The sequence below is a fragment of the Leucopleurus acutus genome (assembly GCF_964270905.1).
Source record: "Leucopleurus acutus genome assembly, chromosome: 1".
NCBI lineage: Eukaryota > Metazoa > Chordata > Mammalia > Artiodactyla > Delphinidae > Leucopleurus > Leucopleurus acutus.
This window is the reverse complement of record NC_139142.1, coordinates 40,641,912-40,660,967: the sequence shown is the minus strand read 5'-3', so window position 1 is coordinate 40,660,967 and position 19,056 is coordinate 40,641,912. Positions and strand designations below refer to the sequence as shown.

The following is a 19,056-nucleotide window of genomic DNA, read 5'->3' as shown; positions in this document are numbered from 1 at the left end:
TTGAGAGGCTCAGGCAAGGCTGTCTTAGGTGACTGTCTTGGATGGATTCACAATAGTAATTTGGTTTTACAAAAAAAATACAAACCTCTTTTTAAAAAATAGTGATTGTGGAGGAAAAGAGGAAGGAGTATTGCTGACTGGATTAAGCTTCAGATTCCTCACTTCCTGTCCTCACCCCAAGCCTCGCAATTACTAGGCTAATGGCATATAGTTTAAACTCAGGACTTGACAACCAATCTTTCAGAAAACCTTCTTCCTCTTTGGTAATTGAAATATAAACAAATTTCCAAAGCAGAGTAGAATAGTTTCACAATATACCTGTAAAAATTACTGAAGTACAATTATGGCAATATATTCTCACTGATGTTTTGCAAAAACTTACTATGAACATCTCAAATGTGTGTAGGAGGCCCAAGCAAAGCCTTGTAGTTCAAAAGAGGAGAAAACTTTTTTTTTTTTTTTGTGGTACGCCGACCTCTCACTGTTGTGGCCTCTCCCGTTGCGGAGCACAGGCTCCGGACGCGCAGGCTCAGCGGCCATAGCTCACGGGCCCAGCCGCTCCACGGCATGTGGGATCCTCCCGGACCGGGGCACGAACCCGTGTCCCCTGCATTGGCAGGGGGACTCTCAACCACTGTGCCACCAGGGAAGCCTGGAGAAAACTTTTAACACTCTTTTTTTTTTTTTTCAATGCCTCTTTCCCCTCTTCTAATACTTGTTTTTTGCCCTTAGCATAATATTTTGGGAATATTTAGTATAATATTTAGGGAATATAATATATAGTGTAATAATAAGGAAGGGGATATTATATCAAGCATATATATTTAGATAATATTAAGATATCTTTGTTCCAAATTTTAAAACGTTAATCTTATAACCCATGAATTTCCTAGTTTGTACCAAAATGTCCATGCAAGCTGTATTCAGAAATAAGAAATAGTGGGAAGGTGCAGCTTAATTGGTAGTCTGTGGTATACTGTACAGACTCCTTAAAAATATCTTTATGGTCATATTTCCTGTTTTTCTACCTCTTCTGCTATAATTGACTCAGATTCTCCTACAAGTGTAGAACAGAGAGAAGAAAGACGTGGAAGCCTAAAGGAAGGAAGCAGAAAGACAGGCAAGACCTTCGAGCTCTTTATGGTCCAAGAGTGACATTGGCTACCCAGGCTCTGCCTTATGAATACGAAAATTTGTTTTCTAAGGGCACTCCAAATAGTGGTTGCCACATGGGCTATTCTGTTTCAGAATGGTAATGAGTCTATTAGCATGCTAATCATGCTGCTATTTGTCTGAAATATTAAGGATTCCAATAAGGTAGAGTTTTAAAGATCTTTGATCTAATTTCCTTTTTTTTTTTTTTTTTGGGCAAATGTGGGGAGAAGTAATTAGGAAATATGTCCTCAGATAATACTGGGACCAAATGCACAAATGAACTTTATTTTTACTTTCCATACCTGGAAATGATCCATCTTCATCTCATGCTAAGAAATTCTAACCCCAAAGATATTGGGTAGAGTAATTTTGGGGTTCCTTGAAGAAGTGGCCTGCCAGTGATCATTAGGTGATATTGTTTCATACTGTTGTTAGATCCCAGGCCTAAAAGTGAAAGGAACAGAATCTTCCCAAAAAGACATGTTGAAAAAACTGGAGACAGCTTTTCAGCTCTGAAAGCAGCTAAATGTTTGCTAAATGACAAGAGACAGAATAAATAGGTTGCTTTTGATCTAAGAGTTGGAACAACAAAGTGGCTTTAGGAGATACAAAGTAGCAGTTCTTTTTAAAGTACCTGCCTCTAATAATACAGTGTTTGGTTTTTCTTTGTATATACCAGAGCATCTCTTTAAAACACGGATTTTTCTATTAAACTTCTGTTCCTGCAAATGTGGTGTAGGTCAAATCCATGAACAGGTTAAGTCTCTGACAAGAGAGGGATAAAGCACCCCAGCCAATAGGAGACCTGGCTGGTGATGTACTGTTCCCCAGTTCTGATTCATTGGCCGCCTAGGGTTTGTCATTCTATCCGCTGCGGCGTCCGCAAACAGCGTGCGTCCGGCGTGGGTCCGGTTTTCCGTAGTCTAGCCAGCTAAACTGGATTTTGGCCGCCTGCACGTGCAGTTTCAATCAGGTTTAGCAGATCTCTAACTTTCAACAGAAGGAGCTGTTACGTTTTTGATTATCTTCCGGATTTTTAAAAATCCTTCGTTCCTTTAACCTCACTGGAGGTCGATGGAAGTCCCCAGAAGCAGAATCACGTGACTGTCTAACAAGTACAAATAAATACGATGTGAAACCCCATGAGCTACAGACGGAAAACCTGCCAGAAACTCAGAGCATGTGCCTCGTGCGTGTATCGGCTGCACCAGCGTGTGGGTGGGTGGTAGTAGAGTGTGTGGGTTGTTGCCCTTAGGGACGGGAGGTGTGTGCCTGGGGCACCTCCGTTCCGATCCGGGATTCGGATGCTCCCTTCAGCTTGAGCCTGAGGCCGGGGCCGGGAGGCGATTGCGGCGAGAGTAGCCGGGTAGGACAGTGACGTCATCTGCGTCCGCCCCTCCCCCGCTCGCCGGCCCGCGCTGCAGTTCCGGCCCAACGACATCCGGGTCTCTCCAGCTGCTCCACCGCGCCGCGGCTGTAGTTGGGGCTGAGCCGACGGGGCGGGGCGGGGCGGGGCGGGGCGGGGCGGGCGGAGGCGTGGGGGAGGGGCAGCACAGCGCCGACGTGAGCGCGCCTGCGCGGGGACGCGCTCGAGGCGGCGGCGGCGGCGGCGCTAAGGGCGGGAGCGCGCGCGGGAGCGAGGGAGCTGTGGTCTCTGAGCCGGCCCGGCCCGCAGCTTCGGGTGCTCGGGCGGCTGCAGCTCGGGAACTGGTGGCTGGGGAGGGGGGGTGGGGGGCGCCAGGCAGGTGGGGCGCGAAAGCTATGAATCTTCGGCTCTTCCTCGTCCTCCGGGACCCGCTCTCCGCCTCCCGCTCCAACGCCCGGATGATCTGAGCCGCGAGGGCGCCGAGAGCCGGGGTCCCGGACGCAGCCCGGCTCCTCCCCTCCTCCGCCCCCTCCCCGGCCTGACCTGGACGGCCGCCGCCGCGGTGACCCTCTTCCCGCCCCCTCCCCGGCTGCCGTCGCCGCCGCCGCCTCGGCGGACCAGGGACCTGCCCGCCCTCTGCTGCTCCGGGTAAGCGCGACGCTCGGGCCGAGGGCGGGCGGGCGGCGCGGGCCTGCGCGGCGGCGACCAGGCCTGGGGCCTGTAAACAAGCCGGGCGTCTGCCCGGGCGCTCCCGGGAGGAGACGCGACAACTCCACCCCCTGGCCCGGCCTCCTCCCCGGAGCCGGGCGTCGGGCGACGAGGGGTTAACGCTCCGCGAGGGAGGCGGCGGGGAGGCGGGGGCGGGGTGTTTGTGGCGGCGGCGGCGCGGGGAGGGGGCGCGACCCTCCGGCCGCCGAGGCCGGGCGGGGTGTTTGTGACGGCGGCGCGCGCGAGGGCCGCGGACCGGCCTGTCCCGAGAGCGGCCGGCGGAACTTTCCCCAAGCGGGGAGGGGGCGTCCGGCACCCGCACCCGCCCGGCCACCCTGGGCTCCAACCCCTGGAGGGAGGCCGGGAGAAAGAAGGGGGGAGGCCTCCTTTGGACGGGACTTGGCCTCGAAACACTAAATTCTGGAGAATTAGCTTCAGGTTTTATAGGGGGCGGAGCTGAGCGTGAGGCTCTTTCAGAACTCGGCAGTGATGCTTCCAATTCATTCATTATTAAGGCATCGAACGAATCCACCGAAGTAAATCGAACTGATTTCTTCTGTTTTTAACCGTGTAAATTGTGTGGGTAAAAGTTGTTGATGTTAGAGTTTGGTTGAGATGTGGTTCTGTTCAGCTTGTACATTTTAAATATTTTCTTGAAGGACAGCTGGCTGTGGAGTGCCTCTACCAACCGCAGTTTTAGATACGTTTTGAAAATTTCATCACCGGAGGTATTTCTTTTTTCTCAAGCACCGCATGGTACTTAAAAATCCACAAAGGTCATACTTCAGTTGTCCAAGCCGAGAAATCTGTTCGCCTCCCCGCCCCTAACCCTAAATTTTCTGCTAATTGGAGTAATGAGCCAAATGCATTTTAAGAAGTGATTGGAAGACCATGGGAGGTGTAAAGATCTATGGGAGGTAGTTATTATTTTCCCGGAGTAAATGATTTTGACGTTACTGAGGGAAGTTAGGAATTTAAAAAAAAATTGTTCTGAGGAAAAAGGTTTAATCTTTTCAAATTGGCACACTGGAATTTTAAACACAGTCACTTTTTAGGTGCACAGAGCTCTGAAGAGTCAGAGGGCTTATTTATTTTAACAGTGCTCTTCTGAGCCTTAGGGGTTCCAGAGCTCTCAGGAGTCCAGCAGGGCTTACTCCCCAACTGCTCTTTAACTCGAACAACTTCACTTTTATATTTTTATCTTTTTACATATTGGGCCTTTTCCAGAGTGTAGTTCTGTAACTCTGCAGATTAGGAAACTGACTAGGGCAATAGTGACCCACGCCTCTGCGTCTTTTATAAATATAGATGTTCCCTTTATTGATTTAATGTTTCTTTTGACAATAAATAATTTGAAGCCCAAAATAACATTCCTTGTTTGATGTTTTAGTTCTGTTCCTATGTGTAACTCACATATATCTGTTTAAACATTCAGTCATACAAGGCTGATTACTTTTAACCTGCAAGTTATAGCAATTCCACATGAAACTATAATGAGCTAGGCATGGAAGTTAAGGCATTTTTGATTAGATATCACTAAATATTTTTCACATCAGTGAAGTAATTATATTATGGGAGAGGTATATTAAGACTGGTAAAGTTTGGCTAGCTACCTCAGTATATATTTGAGAAATAAAATGGTTGAATGATTGAATCATCAAAAATTCTTTTTATGTGGTGTGTGTGTATTTTAACATATAATATAAAAGTGGTTTATATTTTAGTTTGAAGAGCAAAAGTGATGCCCATAATTACAATGTAAACTGTTGAAGGGAACACTGCACTAGGAGACAATAATTGTTTGGTCATGGCTGTGCTCCAAAATAATCAGCAAAGCCAAAGGGGTAGATTATATTATCAAATGTACTGTCCAGTTGTTATATTTTTTTATTCTCAACATTGTCTATTTAATATGCTTTGACTAAATGCCTGTTATGTGCCAGGCACTTAGATGTTTCAGCATTCTGAAGCTGATTTTCTTTCTGGGTTGTCTCTTATTTAAAAGAATTTAAAGTTGTTGATTGTTATTTAGGAAAGATATTCCTGTAGGTAGCTTTTATTGATTTTTCTGTTGGGATTGAGAAGTCTAGAAAAACTCTTGGGAGGAAGGCAGATGGAGATTCCACAAGAGACAAAGGGTGGTTGAGACTACAGGTTTGAACAAGCACACGACTCTTGGTAATTTCATGTGGAGGGCATTTTAAGAACACATTGTTAAGGTTTTTCTGTCAGTTCAAGCTGAGTCTTGCTTATCTTGACTTGTTAATAAACCTTCATTTGAAAATTTGTTCTCTAATACCCAATTTTTTTCAAAGAAATTAATAGTACATAGTATTGTCACATGGTAAATATTGCTAAGCAGTTAGTAAAAACCTACAGTCTTTGAATTTGTTCCCATAACACCTAGACTGTTTATTATAATAGCTAATAGCATGTGTAGCTGATTCTGGTTTCGCTGTAAATGCTTATTTATTTAAAAATTTAAGACTAAAGACTGACATATGTCCATAGGGAGCTTGTTACCCCTGAAATGCTCATGCATGAGAGCTGGATTAATTTCTTAAGATGTGAGGTTGTGATCATGTAGAAATAACTAATTATATGATGATAATTTCGATGATCCCCTGAATGACTGACTCTTGTCTGGGCATCTGACTCTGAGTGGTACTCCTGACTACTTTCCATCCTTAATCAAATCAGAGGAAGGAGGCAGCCCTGTAAGAAAATCAGCGCAAGTGGTGTCCTGTAAGTTAAACAAGATAAAACAAGGTATGGCCCTGTGAAATATATGGACCTTGGGGGAAGGGAAAGGTGTTGTGAGGCAACTAGGTAAAACTCTGTGCCTTCCTGTACCCTGGGTAGTAACTTTATGCCAGAATATGTTCTGTCTTCCATCTCATATTAAGTTGGTGACAAATTTTTAAAAATTGAGTTGCTTCATTAATTATTTCACTATTACCCAGGAAATTCTCTGAATTTCCCTGGGATTATTAACTACTCTTATATGAAAGTAGCTTGGGTTAAATTATATCAAGATCAAAAGGTTGATTACCTCTATTTTTTCTTCTTTTGTTCTTTCCGGTGTCTAATGTGCTCCGTATTACACAAGTAACAATTTTATATTTTATTGAGTCTCCAGAATATGTTTCTTGATGATTTTGACCTTTATATGTCCTAGCTATCTGTGTACTACCTAGATAAGCTCTTTACCTAGCTTTTCTTTTGCTGAGGCAGGTAGGAGGAGCTAGAGAAAGTAATTAAGAGAGGGGAGCTTATGTATACCTTTATCTAAAATGTAATAGACTTTAGAATTTTTCTGAGAAACTGAGGGAAAGGTACTGGATGTTAATGTGTGTTAATAGATTGTTGATACTGTGTTTATAAAATTAGAGATGTTTTAAACATTCCTTGAGTAAATGTGATAGAGAAGGGAGTTTGAGTTTTTAATATAGTTCTTAACATGTTTATCTGGATCCCATTGACTTAGTTTATGTAGTATTTGTGTTTAGGATCTGGATTGAAAGTCACTAGATTTTTTGTGGCTGATATGATTTGAATTAAAATCCTATGAAACTAAACTACTTCTAGATACAAAAGAAAGTGAATAATAAAAGCCATAATTTATTGAAAATAAAGCATCAGCCTTTAATTTTCACCACAACCTTCTAAAGCATATGATGTTATCTCTGTGTTACAGATGAAGAAATGTAGGCTTAGAGAGTCTAAGTAATGTGCCAGAATCAGATCTGTAAATACAAAATTATTTTCAGAATACTCTTGAGTAGACTTTTCCCAATTAGATTGTTGTTCTTAGGAATCAAAATTTGAAAAGCTGAATGTTACACTTCTGATACAGATTCCTAGAATTAAAAGGAACCTTACAAATTTATGTAGTTAAGTCTTCCAGTGCAAGATTCCCTTCTAAAACATTCAGTAAAGATTTAAGAAGTTAAAATCATTTTCTCATTCACAAAGTTTCAGAAGTCAACAGAGATAAACAGTTTTATATGTTTGGCTATCATTGTTCAGATCGAGAAATGGAATCCATATTAATTCTCAAATGGTTGATGTCTGTATTGAAGGACTTAGGGAAATGTTTCTGAGTATGTACAATCAGTGGAGCCACATTGTAGGCTCCAGAGAACATGGTAAAACTTCCTAGTGGGGTGATCTTGGGCAAGCTGCTTGATTTTTCTAAGCCTCAGTTTTCTTTATCTGTCAAATGGAAAAGCCTTTCTCATTAGGTAATCTTGAATATTAAATGAGATAATCATGTAAAGCACTTGACGTATTTTCTACCGTAAAGAAATACCAAATAAATGGTAGCTGCTATTATTGAGTATATGAAATCTTGAAATACTTAGGGGAATAGAAACTTAGTGAGTATGAGAGGGTTGTCTTTCAGTGTAGTTTTAGCAGTGAGCCTGGAAGACAAACTATAAGTCTTCGGATTGAGTAGAGACTTCAGAAAGGTGCTAAAGGTTGTGGGCATATAGAACTTGTATATGAGTAGACTAAAAGTTAAGAGGTAATGGAAAAGAAAATTGAGTATGAGTAGATTTATTTGACTGTATGAAGCTGGAGAGAAGTCATTAGGTTAATGATTAGGTGGGAGTCGATGGTTAAACAGGGGATAAAGAGTAAGTAATAAAGCAAAGGTGAATGTTCAGACAAGAATGATCAGTAAATGAGGAAGGACACAGGTTGGTGTTTTGAAGAGGGGTAACGGTTCATGATTAGAAATGATCAAGAAGATATTGCTACAGAAAAGATGCAAAAGAGAGTAAGAAAAATAAATTATTCTAATTAACTCAGTTCTTGTGAAACAAAAAAAGAAAATTTCATGATTAGAAATGGTCAAGAAGATATTACTACAGAAAAGATACAAAAGAGAGTAAGAAAAATAAATTATTCTAATTAACTCAGTTCTTCTTGTGAAACAAATAAAGAAAATAGGGAGTCTTCATGAAAGGCATTAAGGCTTTGTATGTGGGTCCTGGGTTATATAAGGTTGAAAAATTGTACTGGAACATTTCAGGTCTTATTACTACCTCATACCCAAACCATGTTTTAACACTCCAACTGTTGTTTTCTACTAGCATCTTGTACTGCATCTCCCTCCTCCATCACATTATTTCTCTGCTCAATATGTTGAGTGACTCCCTTTTGCCTCTAGAATAAAGCTTAGAATTCTTGGTTTGGCTTTGACACTTTCCATGATTGGACCTCAGGACTGATCTATTTTCAACCAAACTGGTCCTCTTACCATCTCTGGAGCACACCCTGAACTTTTCTCTCTCTCAGTGGGTCTTTGCTCATGCTAATTGATGGTTCAGAATTCTTGTCCCTCCTTCTCCAGCTTTTGTTTTCTTTTTTTATCAAAGCTCATTTCTATTATTTTCTCCCCCACAAAACCTTTCCTGATCACCAGAGTGTTTCATTTCTGTTCTCTCTGTACTTCTACAGCATTATGATTGTAGTATTTGTATGGCTTTAATCATATACTTTACTGTTTATGTTTTAAGTATAATTGTGTGTTCAATTTAATTATAAAATTCAGAAGGGGAAAATGAAATAACTTTACTGTACCCAAAGCCTGGCACAGTGCCTGTGGATAGTGGACATTCAGATATTTTGTAAGTATTAGGCAAAATCTACCTGAGAATGGGAGTGATTGCTGTAGCAGGTGGCGGAAGAAGTTAAAAGCTTTCTGGTGGCAGGTATTTCTGACTCTCTTCTTATATATTATTTTGGCTGAACCTGGATTTGTTTTTTTTTGGCCACACCACTTGACTTGCAGGGTGTTAGTTCCCTCACGAGGGCTTGAACCCGGGCCATGGCAGTGAAAGCACTGAGTCTTAACCACTGGACTGCCAGGGAACTCCCCTGAACCTAGATTTTAAGTGTGAAGATTATATAAATCAGAAGGGTGGCAGAGTTGTTATGTTGGTATAGAAAATTATGTTGGCTGATTTTGGACCTAAGTATTTCATTTTAACTTCTTATGTTTTGGCTGTGAGGGTTAACAGGACATTCATGACCATCATGCATCTCTTTCCAGAGTTATATTTGCAAATATTATGAAGTAGGCATCCTTTTAACAGAAAGGAATTGCGGAATCACAGTAACTAGACAATGTATTGGTTAAAAAAGGGAGGTAACTATCAACTTTTTTTAATTTAATTTTTTTATAGAGCAGATTTTTATTATTTATCTTATACATATTACTGTATATATGTCAATCCCAATCTCCCAATTCATCCCACCCCCCACTCCCCCCACACTTTCCCCCCTTGGTGTCCATATGTTTGTTCTCTACATATGTCTCTATTTCTGCCTTGCAAACCGGTTCATCTATATCATTTTTCTAGATTCCACATATATGCATTAATATACGATATTTGTTTTTCTCTATCTGACTTATTTCACTCTGTATGACAGTCTCTAGGTCCATCCACGTCTCTACAAATGACCCTATTTCGTTCCTTTTTATGGCTGAGTAATATTCCATTGTATATATGTACCACATCTTCTTTATCCATACGTTTGTTGATGGGCATTTAGGTTGCTTCCATGACCTGGCTATTGTAAATAGTGCTGCAGTGAACATTGGGGTGCATGCGTCTTTTTGAATTATGGTTTTCTCTGGGTATATGCCCAGTAGTGGTATTGCTGGGTCATATGGTAGTTCTATTTTTAGTTTTTTAAGGAACCTCCATACTGTTCTCCATAGTGGCTGTATCAGTTTACATTCCCACCAACAGTGCAAGAGGGTTCCCTTTTCTCCAAACCCTCTCCAGCATTTGTTTGTAGATTTTCTGATGCCCATTCTAACTGGTGTGAGGTGTACCTCATTGTAGTTTTTGTTTTTGTTTTGCTGTACATGGGCCTCTCACTGTTGTGGCCTCTCCCGTTGTGGAGCACAGGCTCCAGATGCGCAGGCCTACTGGCCACGGCTCATGGGCCCAGCCGCTCAGTGGCATGTGGGATCTTTCCAGACTGGGGCATGAACCTGCGTCCCCTGCATCGGCAGGCGGACTCTCAACCACTGCGCCACCAGGGAAGCCCCCTCATTGTAGTTTTGATTTGCATTTCTCTAATAATTAGTGATGTTGAGCAGCTTTTCATGTGCCTCTTGGCCATCTGTATGTCTTCTTTGGAGAAATGTCTATTTAGGTCTTCTGCCCACTTTTTTATTGGGTTGTTTGTTTTTTTAATATTGAGCAGCATGAACTGTTTATATATTTTGGAGATTAATCCTTTGTCCGTTGCTTCATTTGCAAATATTTTCTCCCATTCTGAGGGCTGTAGTTTTGTCTTGTTTATAGTTTCCTTTGCTGTGCAAAAGATTTTAAGTTTCATTAGGTCCCATTTGTTTATTTCTGTTTTTATTTCCATTACTGTAGGAGATGGGTCAAAAAAGATCTTGCTGTGATTCATGTCAAAGAGTGTTCTTCCTATGGTTTCCTCAAAGAGTTTTATAGTGTCTGGTCTTACATTTAGGTCTTTAATCCATTTTGAGTTTCTTTTTGTGTATGGTGTTAGGGAGTGTTCTAATTTCATTCTTTTACATGTAGCTATCCAGTTTTCCCAGCACTCTTATTGAAGAGAATGTCTTTTCTCCATTGTATATCCTTGCCTCCTTTCTCATACATTAGTTGACCATAGGTGCATGGGTTTATTTCTGGGCTTTCTGTCCTGTTCCACTGATCTATATTTCTGGGGTTTTTTGCCAGTACCATATTGTCTTGATTACTGTAGCTTTGTAGTATAGTCTGAAGTCAGGGAGTCTGATTCCTCCATCTCCTTTTTTTTCCCTCAGGATCGCTTTGGCTACTATCAACTTTTAATTTGAGTCAAACAAATGTCTGATATATGAATAGTCTGTTTTCATATAAATCTCTAAGCTAAACTTTAAACCATATCAAATTGTTATGCTATTTCTAGTATTTAGAAAATGCATAGTAAAATTTCCTTTATTGAATTTTTTGAATGGATAATTTTATATAGGCCGTCTGTGGCTGCTAAGATCCATTTATTGGAGTATGATACTAATGAGACCAGAATCATGAATTTGATTCTTTGTGTGGCTCTTAACTTTTTCTAGCCTTAACATTAGCTAGTAACAACGATAACTGACATTATTGACCACTTATATGCCAGGCATTATCATAGAAATTTTCAAGTACTAGCTCATTAAATCTTTATATCTATCTGTATGAGATAGATACTATTATTACTTGTATCTTAAAAGATCGGGAAATTAAGACAGAGGTTAATTTTCACAGCTAGTAACAGAAGCCAAACACATGTCCTTGGACTTTTCAAAGTAATTATATATGTGGGTCACTGCAGTTTCATTGCTACTGCTATAAGTAACTCTTTTGGCGATTGTAATGGTTTAGAAAATCTTTGTATATGAAGGGTATGGCTACAGTTCTATTGTACCCAGAGAGTGAATCTTGTGATTGAGCTGCAATCTGAGGTGGAAGTATACATAAAGTTGAAAAGTACAGTATCACATGTCATGTCAGCTCCCTTTAGAACTTTTCACCAAGAAGAACCATTAAATTTTTTAATATAAAAAGCATGTAAGTTAAAGCTATAATACAACTAGTACTATAAACCGTACACAATTTTGTCTTATGGCTTATTTTATTCATGTTCACTTCTATGCCTCCCACTGACATAAATGATTTCATCAGTCCTTCATTCAAATGAAATTCTTAGTGAGTTTAGGAAGATAGTCTTAAATACAAGCTAATTGGTCTCACAATAGAGATTATACTATAAATGGAACATTTCAATATTAAGATTTATTAAAAGTAAATTCCTTGAAAGCAGGGACCAGGTTTCATTTATTTTAAATAAGTGCTCAATATATGATTGTTTAATCTTTGTAGTCTCCCTCCTCATTTTCTGATAAACACATGACAAAGAAAATCGAATGTGAGCCAGAAATACAGCATACTATGAGAGAGCATAGGTCACAGATAATCTAGTTTAAATTTAGGCTGGTGCTTTGTATTCGTCTGTGATATGACTGTCTCAGGGAAGGGGTTGTAGATAAACACGTTGTTTGGTTGGTTCGTTGTTTTGTTTTGAGTCCTGCTGTATGTGGCTTAATTATTTTATTTAAAAATATGCTATTCAGGAACTGTTGTACTGCTTCAGAGAATAAGAACATAATTCATTACCAACCTTGAATGTCTTGACTTCTTAGCCCTGCTCCTTGTCTTTAGTATGAGTGGTAGAAAATTGTGTCTTATTTCATATTATGTCAATAGGAGATATGCAGTTTGCTTACTTTGTTACCAAAATTTAGTAATGAAAATGGTAACGATAAGGATAAGCAAGGAGTGGCTATATATATATTTTTTGTTTTGTTTTACAAACCGAATTGCAAAACTTACTAGACTTTAGAAAAACATTTTTGCAATATTCCATCATACTTCAGAATATAAATAGGTAGTAAACAAAATTTTCACTTTTCATAAAGCAGTAGAATATCATCCTTGTTTGGATGTCAAGGGGCTGATCTTAGAATTGGCAGCTTTTGTGGTCAACCCACAGTTTAACCCTACGTTACTCCATATCTGTCTTCATTTTCTCTCTATAAATGCTTCCTGATACTACAAGCAAGTACTTTAACAACTAGTCAACCATCTAGAGTGATCTTGTAGTGGTTTGCTACAGTCAGTAGAATCAGGAGCTCCTTAAGTGCAAATGGGATTGTTCATTTTATACAGTAAAACTCCCTGACTAAATTTAAGATATTTTTGTCTAAAATACATTGAAAGGAGATTCCTAGCTCCCAGTAATTACTCCTTTGCATTTAAATTACCTTATACTTTGCTTCTTACATAGAAAAGACTTTTTAAAAAATGTACCCATTCATGAATGTTAAATGAATGAGCAGATGAATAAGTAAATAGCCCAGGGAAAGAGAATGTATAGGCTCTAACTTCTAGTCAAAACTACATCTTTTCTCTTTTCTCCCCTTCAACATATCTCATGTGGCATTTTTCAGTAATGAATGTGTATCTAATGATGTTGAGAAACTTTTAAAAGTCATTAATGAACAGTAATCTGAAAATCAAGTTTTTGACTGGTAACCTGCAGCTTTGCAGGGTCTGATATTTTAATATTAGAAATCAATTGTGTTCTGTAGAGATTTTAAAAAATTAGAACTATGTATTCTATAGAATAACAAAGTGGAAATGGTAGGATACAATTCAACTTCTATGGGAATACCTTTTCCTGGGTAGAAAACAATTCCTAACTCTGTTGACAAGGGAGAAGTCATGATGATGTCCCATATATTAATCAAGTGTCACTATGTACTAGGTACTTACGAACAGAAGAGACATGATTCCTTCCCCCATGGATCTTAAAATCTAAAGATTCACAGGGCCTTCTGTGCTATGATAAGAGAAACACAGGATTCTGTGAGCTCATGACTAATGGTAGATCTACTTCCCGAGACAGAGGAGAAGCGGTAGGGAGTTGAGAAATTTATTTTAGGCCACGTCATTTGAGGTATGGCTAATCAAGTATAGGAGGTGGTTGGATATATATATATAGAGAAAGAATTTTCACTTTCAAAAAAACCCTTTTTTCTTTTACTTTCCAGCACCCGTTACCGTATACACAAAGCATCACATATCGCAGTCTATGGAGTAAGTGAATTATTCTGTTTTGAAGAATGTTAGATTTTATGGACAGAAGTCTATCTTTTAAAGGCATATACTTTTTGGTCCTTTTTTCCAGGAGAGACATTATTCATACGTGTAAAATATTTAGAATCTTCACATATTTTGTGTTTGAATGAACCTTTTACCATCTTAAATATTTAATAAGTTTTATTTTTCCCTTATTTCAACTTAAGTACACAGGGTTATCAGCAAACACTTATAAATGCTCTCTGTGAGGGGTTTTGTTTTTTTCAAGCAAAATTTAAAATGATGGATTGGCTGAGGAAATCAGTTATTGTTTTCTGGGTCAGTCAGAGTCTGAATCCTCAAATATGCAAGAATTAAAAAACAGGGGCTTCCCTGGTGGCGCAGTGGTTGACAGTCCGCCTGCCGATGCAGGGGACACGGGTTCGTGCTCTGGTCTGGGAAGATCCCACATGCCACGGAGCGGCTTGGCCCGTGAGCCATGGCTGCTGAGCTTGCGCGTCCGGAGCTCCGCAGTGGGAGAGGCCACAGCAGTGAGAGGCCCGCGTACCGCAAAAAAAAAAAAAAAAAAAAAAAACAGCAAACTGGGAATTGAATCCACTTCTCAATATGTAGACTTCTCAATGTGTATAAATTATCCAAAACTGAGAAATTTGAAATAGGTAACAGATGAAGCAAATTGAGATTGTGAATACCAGAACAGTCTTAGGAAACTTTAAAAACTAAATCTATGCCATCTAAATCTTTTAATGTTTTGCTTATACTATAATGTTTAGTAAAAATAGGTCAGTATCTAATTTTATAGTGACTAGAACCCTCCAACTAAATTAAGGTTAGGTGTTTTTCAGGCAATTATGTACTTCTAAATTTTACTTTTAGAAATTGTGCGGTACATACCTTTGTAGCAATTTAAGAAGACTACCTTATGGTGTATGTGATTCAGATCACAGCACATGTCTAGAAGATGGTGATACGTTAAAAAATGAAACATGAAGGAAACATCAGAAGTGGCAAGCTCTGTCTCACACACACTTTGTGAAATTGAAACTGCTGCTAATATCTGTGTAAACTGTAGTTTGCGTACTAAATGACTTGTGTCATGGGCTTTATGGAAATACTATTTAGCATAAAAGAGCTTTATCTGACTTATTTTCGTTGGTTTGATTGGTTGACTTTGTTTTTTGAAATTTCATTTTTAACATTTTAATTTAGGGTATTATTTAACTCAGTAACAGTATTTTGCATTAGAATTCATGTGAGTGAAATTTGGTTTGTTGAAGGAGGTTAAGTAAATATTTAATTGAAAGAGTGAAGTAAATATTTAGTTGAACCTGTAAGATGAAGAGATACTGAGCAGCTGAGAAATTTTCAGGTAACTTTTTTTAATCTGTGAAAAAATTTTAATATAGTATTTTTCATGTTACTACAAATAATATATAGTCATCTTTTTAAACCTTTTTATGCAAAATAAAATATAGATACAGAAAGCCGTATAAAACCATAGTAATCTTTTAAAACGGCTTTATTAAGATATAACAATAGCATGAAATTCACCCATATGAAGTTTACCACTCAGTAGTTTTCAGTGTATTAGCAGAATTGTGCAACCATTACCACAATTTAATTTTAGAACATTTTCATCACACCCAAAAGAAACCTTGTTCTCATTAAGAGTCAGTCCGCATTCTCTTCTCCCCTATCCTTTGTCAACCACTTATCTACTTTCTGTCTCTGTAGGTTTGCCTTTTGGATATTTCATATAAATGGGATCCAAATAACTTTTTGATCAGTGATTTCTAACCTGATAAACATCATGTATATCTCATGAGATAGCCAGCTATGAATAATTTAGCCTCTTTTTATAGCTTAAATAATGACTGTTTCCTCCTCTGTGACCAGGAAAAATTATTTAGTAATTGGAAATACTATCCAAATTTAAACCAAGAATCAGGTTCTTCACTAGTAGTATAACTTCAAGGAATATGTAGTCCTCACCTCCAGCAGTGCTTTTCACTGTGGGTTGCTCAGTAGCCCCTCAGCTTTGTTGATGTAGTAGCCATTTCTCTCCTACCTAACAAACTCAGACTTGCATGAATTCACTGAAATATTTTCTTTGCCTGAACTCTGCCTTCTTACTCTCCCCTAAACACAAGAATGAGGACGAATTAAAAGCAAGAAAGGGAAAACAGACGAGATTGATTGCTCAGACTAGGGAGGGACAAAGAGCAAGAATAGAAATGGTATAAAATTTTCGAGGAGACTTAATTTGTGGGCAGAAGAATAATAAAACTTGGAGGTTGCTTAGAAGAGAGTAAGACCTAGAGGGAAGAAGCAGAAGGCAAAAATGTTATAATATATTAGAAGATAAGAAGATAAGTGAAATATAGAAAATTTTCAGTTCTGAATTTTAGTCATATGTCTGTGAAGCACAAATGATGAATCCATTTTCTGATGAGGTGTATTGCCCTTATTTTCTTTTCACAAATTTGTAGGAATTTTGAAGCTGAGCCATAGTCATATGTTTCTTTTGGGTTATTTGAAGATCCTCAGGTTTGAACCTGTGCAGACTCAGAAACTCCTATCACCTTGGGACTATTCTTTAGAGAAATCCCAGAGAAAATAAAAATGACACTGTGCCCCTGGGCTTTCTGAACTGAAGGGGCAGAATCCTATTCTGGGTGCTACCATATTGGGCTGCTTCAGAGTTCTAGAATTAGCCAGAGAATGGCACTAATTGAGAAATTGCTGCTGCCAAAGAAAATCTTGATTTGTTAGAGGTGCCTTCTGGTTGGATTAGAATTGTTAGTGAGATTTTAGGGATACTCGGTAAAATTGCCCCCAGAGATCTTGAATCCCACATATAGCTTTTAAAGTCAGTAAAGTCCTGTAATAAGCAAACTGGAAATTTGGGGGGAGGGGAGTGCACACTAATGGGAACTGTTAGTACCTATATTTGACCACTTGGATGATATGTTTAAAATCCGATATTCAGCTCCTTATCAGAAATATGCCTACAATGTTTTATATATACATTTTAAAGGAAAAGCTGATGAAGATAGGTTACATTTTCTTTAGAACAACTGAGATTTATTATTTAACAGGTAAAATGTGTTATCTAATTTAAGTGAATGTTTTAAGTATTGGAAACCAAGTTTACAAAATATGTGTATAATTTGCTTTAATAACAAGCATTCCTTTATTTACAAAAGAACAACTCTATATATAATCTATGACTGTTTATTAGATTATTTATATTGTAGAAAGAGAAGCTTAAGAGTACTTGTTGATTTGACTGACTAATCTATAAGATTGAGCTTTATTACAAGAATATTTAACCAGAGAAACCTGTGAAAATATTTTTGGTCTTGAGGAAGATTGGAGGAATGTTCTAGAGGAATGTTCTTGGCCCTGTGAACTGCAAACTAATGGACCATATAAGAAACTTCTATCTCTAACTAAAGAAAGATGTGAAAATTTAAAGATTGCTATGATTTAAGTATATTTAGAAAATATGAGATACCAGAGGAGCATTTGTCAAATGAAATTAAGCCTCACTGTATAGGGTAAGGTACCATTATTTTGCTGGTGTCTTCTGATTCTCAGTGGAATAGATGTTGGTAATAGGGTCTAGAGAGCTCTACAACTTCTATGTTCCAGGGAGTTGACATGAACAGAGATTAGTTAGTATTTCCTGGGCTTCCAGGAGCACTGCAATGTCCAGGTCTTAAATTTCTTAGCGCTTACATCTGTGGACTGTTTATGCTACTTACTGTTGTTGGAGAATTTAGTTTTCTTTTTCACCTTCCTCTTTCTCTCATACTTTGGTTGTAGGTTTTTTGAAGTGAATGTAATTTTTTAAATTTCCTCAACTCAATGAGCTAATTTACTGCATTTATTTATAATCTGTTTAAATCATCCTTTGAGTTTTTAATATCAACGATTTTTTACTTTGATTTCTTTTTTTAATTTTATTGAAGTGTAGTTGATTAACAATGTTGTGTTAATTTCTGCTATACAGCAAAGTGACTCAGTTGTACATGTATATTCTTTTTCATACTCTTTTCCATTATGGTTTATCAAAGGATATTGAATATAGTTCCCTGTGCTATACAGTAGGACCTTGTTGTTTATCCGTCCTATATATAAAATTTTGCATCTGCTAGTCCCAATCTCCCAATCCTTCCCAACCCCCACCCCACCTCCCCCTTGGCAACCACAAGTCTGTTCTCTATGGCTGTGAGTCTGTTTCTGTTTCGTAGATATGTTCACGTCGTATTTTAGATTCCATGTATAAGTGATATCATATGGTATTTGTCTTTCTCTTTCTGACTTTTCGCTTAGTATGATAAACTCTGGGTCCATCCATCTTTTGTAAAGACATCCATGTTTGCAGTAATGCAAATGGCATTATTTCTTTTTAGTGGCTGAGTAATATGCCATTGTATACAGCATACCACATCTTCTTTATCTGTTCATCTGTTGATGGACATTTAGGTTGTTTCCCTCTCTTGGCTATTGTACATAGTGCTGCTATGAACATAGGGGTGCATGTATCATTTCGAATTATAGTTTTGTCTGGGTATATGCCCGGGAGTGGAATTGCTGGATCATATGGCAACTTTATTTTTAGTTTTTTGAGGAACCTCCATGCTGTTTTCCATAGTGGCTGCACCAATTTACATTTCCACCCAATTAAAAAAACAATTTTTAAAAATTTCCAAATGTGACATTTAATTCTTTCCCAGTTTGCCTGGTAATTTTTAAATAATTTCTTATTTCTCATTTTTCTGGTTTTTTTTAACCTTATTAAACATTTCATACATAGTTATTTTATATCTTATATTCATTAATTCTAATATCTGAAGTCCTAATGAGATAGGAAGGAAGTGGGCAGGGCACAATCATTAAGAACAGGGTACCACAAAAACTGGTTAGAACCTAGTTGGCCCAAGATGGTGGAAGATTCAACTTCCAGTAGACCTTGAGCTTCATTATACACTCATTGTAATATATTAGCATGCTAAATGACACACCCACGGGTGCCATGACAGTTCCCAGGCTGACCATAAAAGGCCAAAAAGTGGGTGGTGCCCCATTTCCTAGAAATATCTGCCCCTTGTCCAAGATAGGTAGGATATTCCTTCCACC

The 19,056-nt window shown here is 38.6% G+C and overlaps 1 protein-coding gene across 2 annotated transcripts in view; it reads left to right on the top strand.

Moving 5' to 3' along the window:
- Positions 1-2,755: 2,755 nt before the first annotated feature.
- The window catches only part of PPM1A (protein phosphatase, Mg2+/Mn2+ dependent 1A), a 42,669-nt gene continuing 26,368 nt past the window's right edge, over positions 2,756-19,056 (top strand). For both annotated transcript variants that reach the window (XM_082855182.1, XM_082855184.1), the window contains exon 1: positions 2,756-3,169. The gene's annotated coding sequence lies outside the window, so the exon portion shown is untranslated. The remainder of the gene's footprint in view (positions 3,170-19,056) is intronic.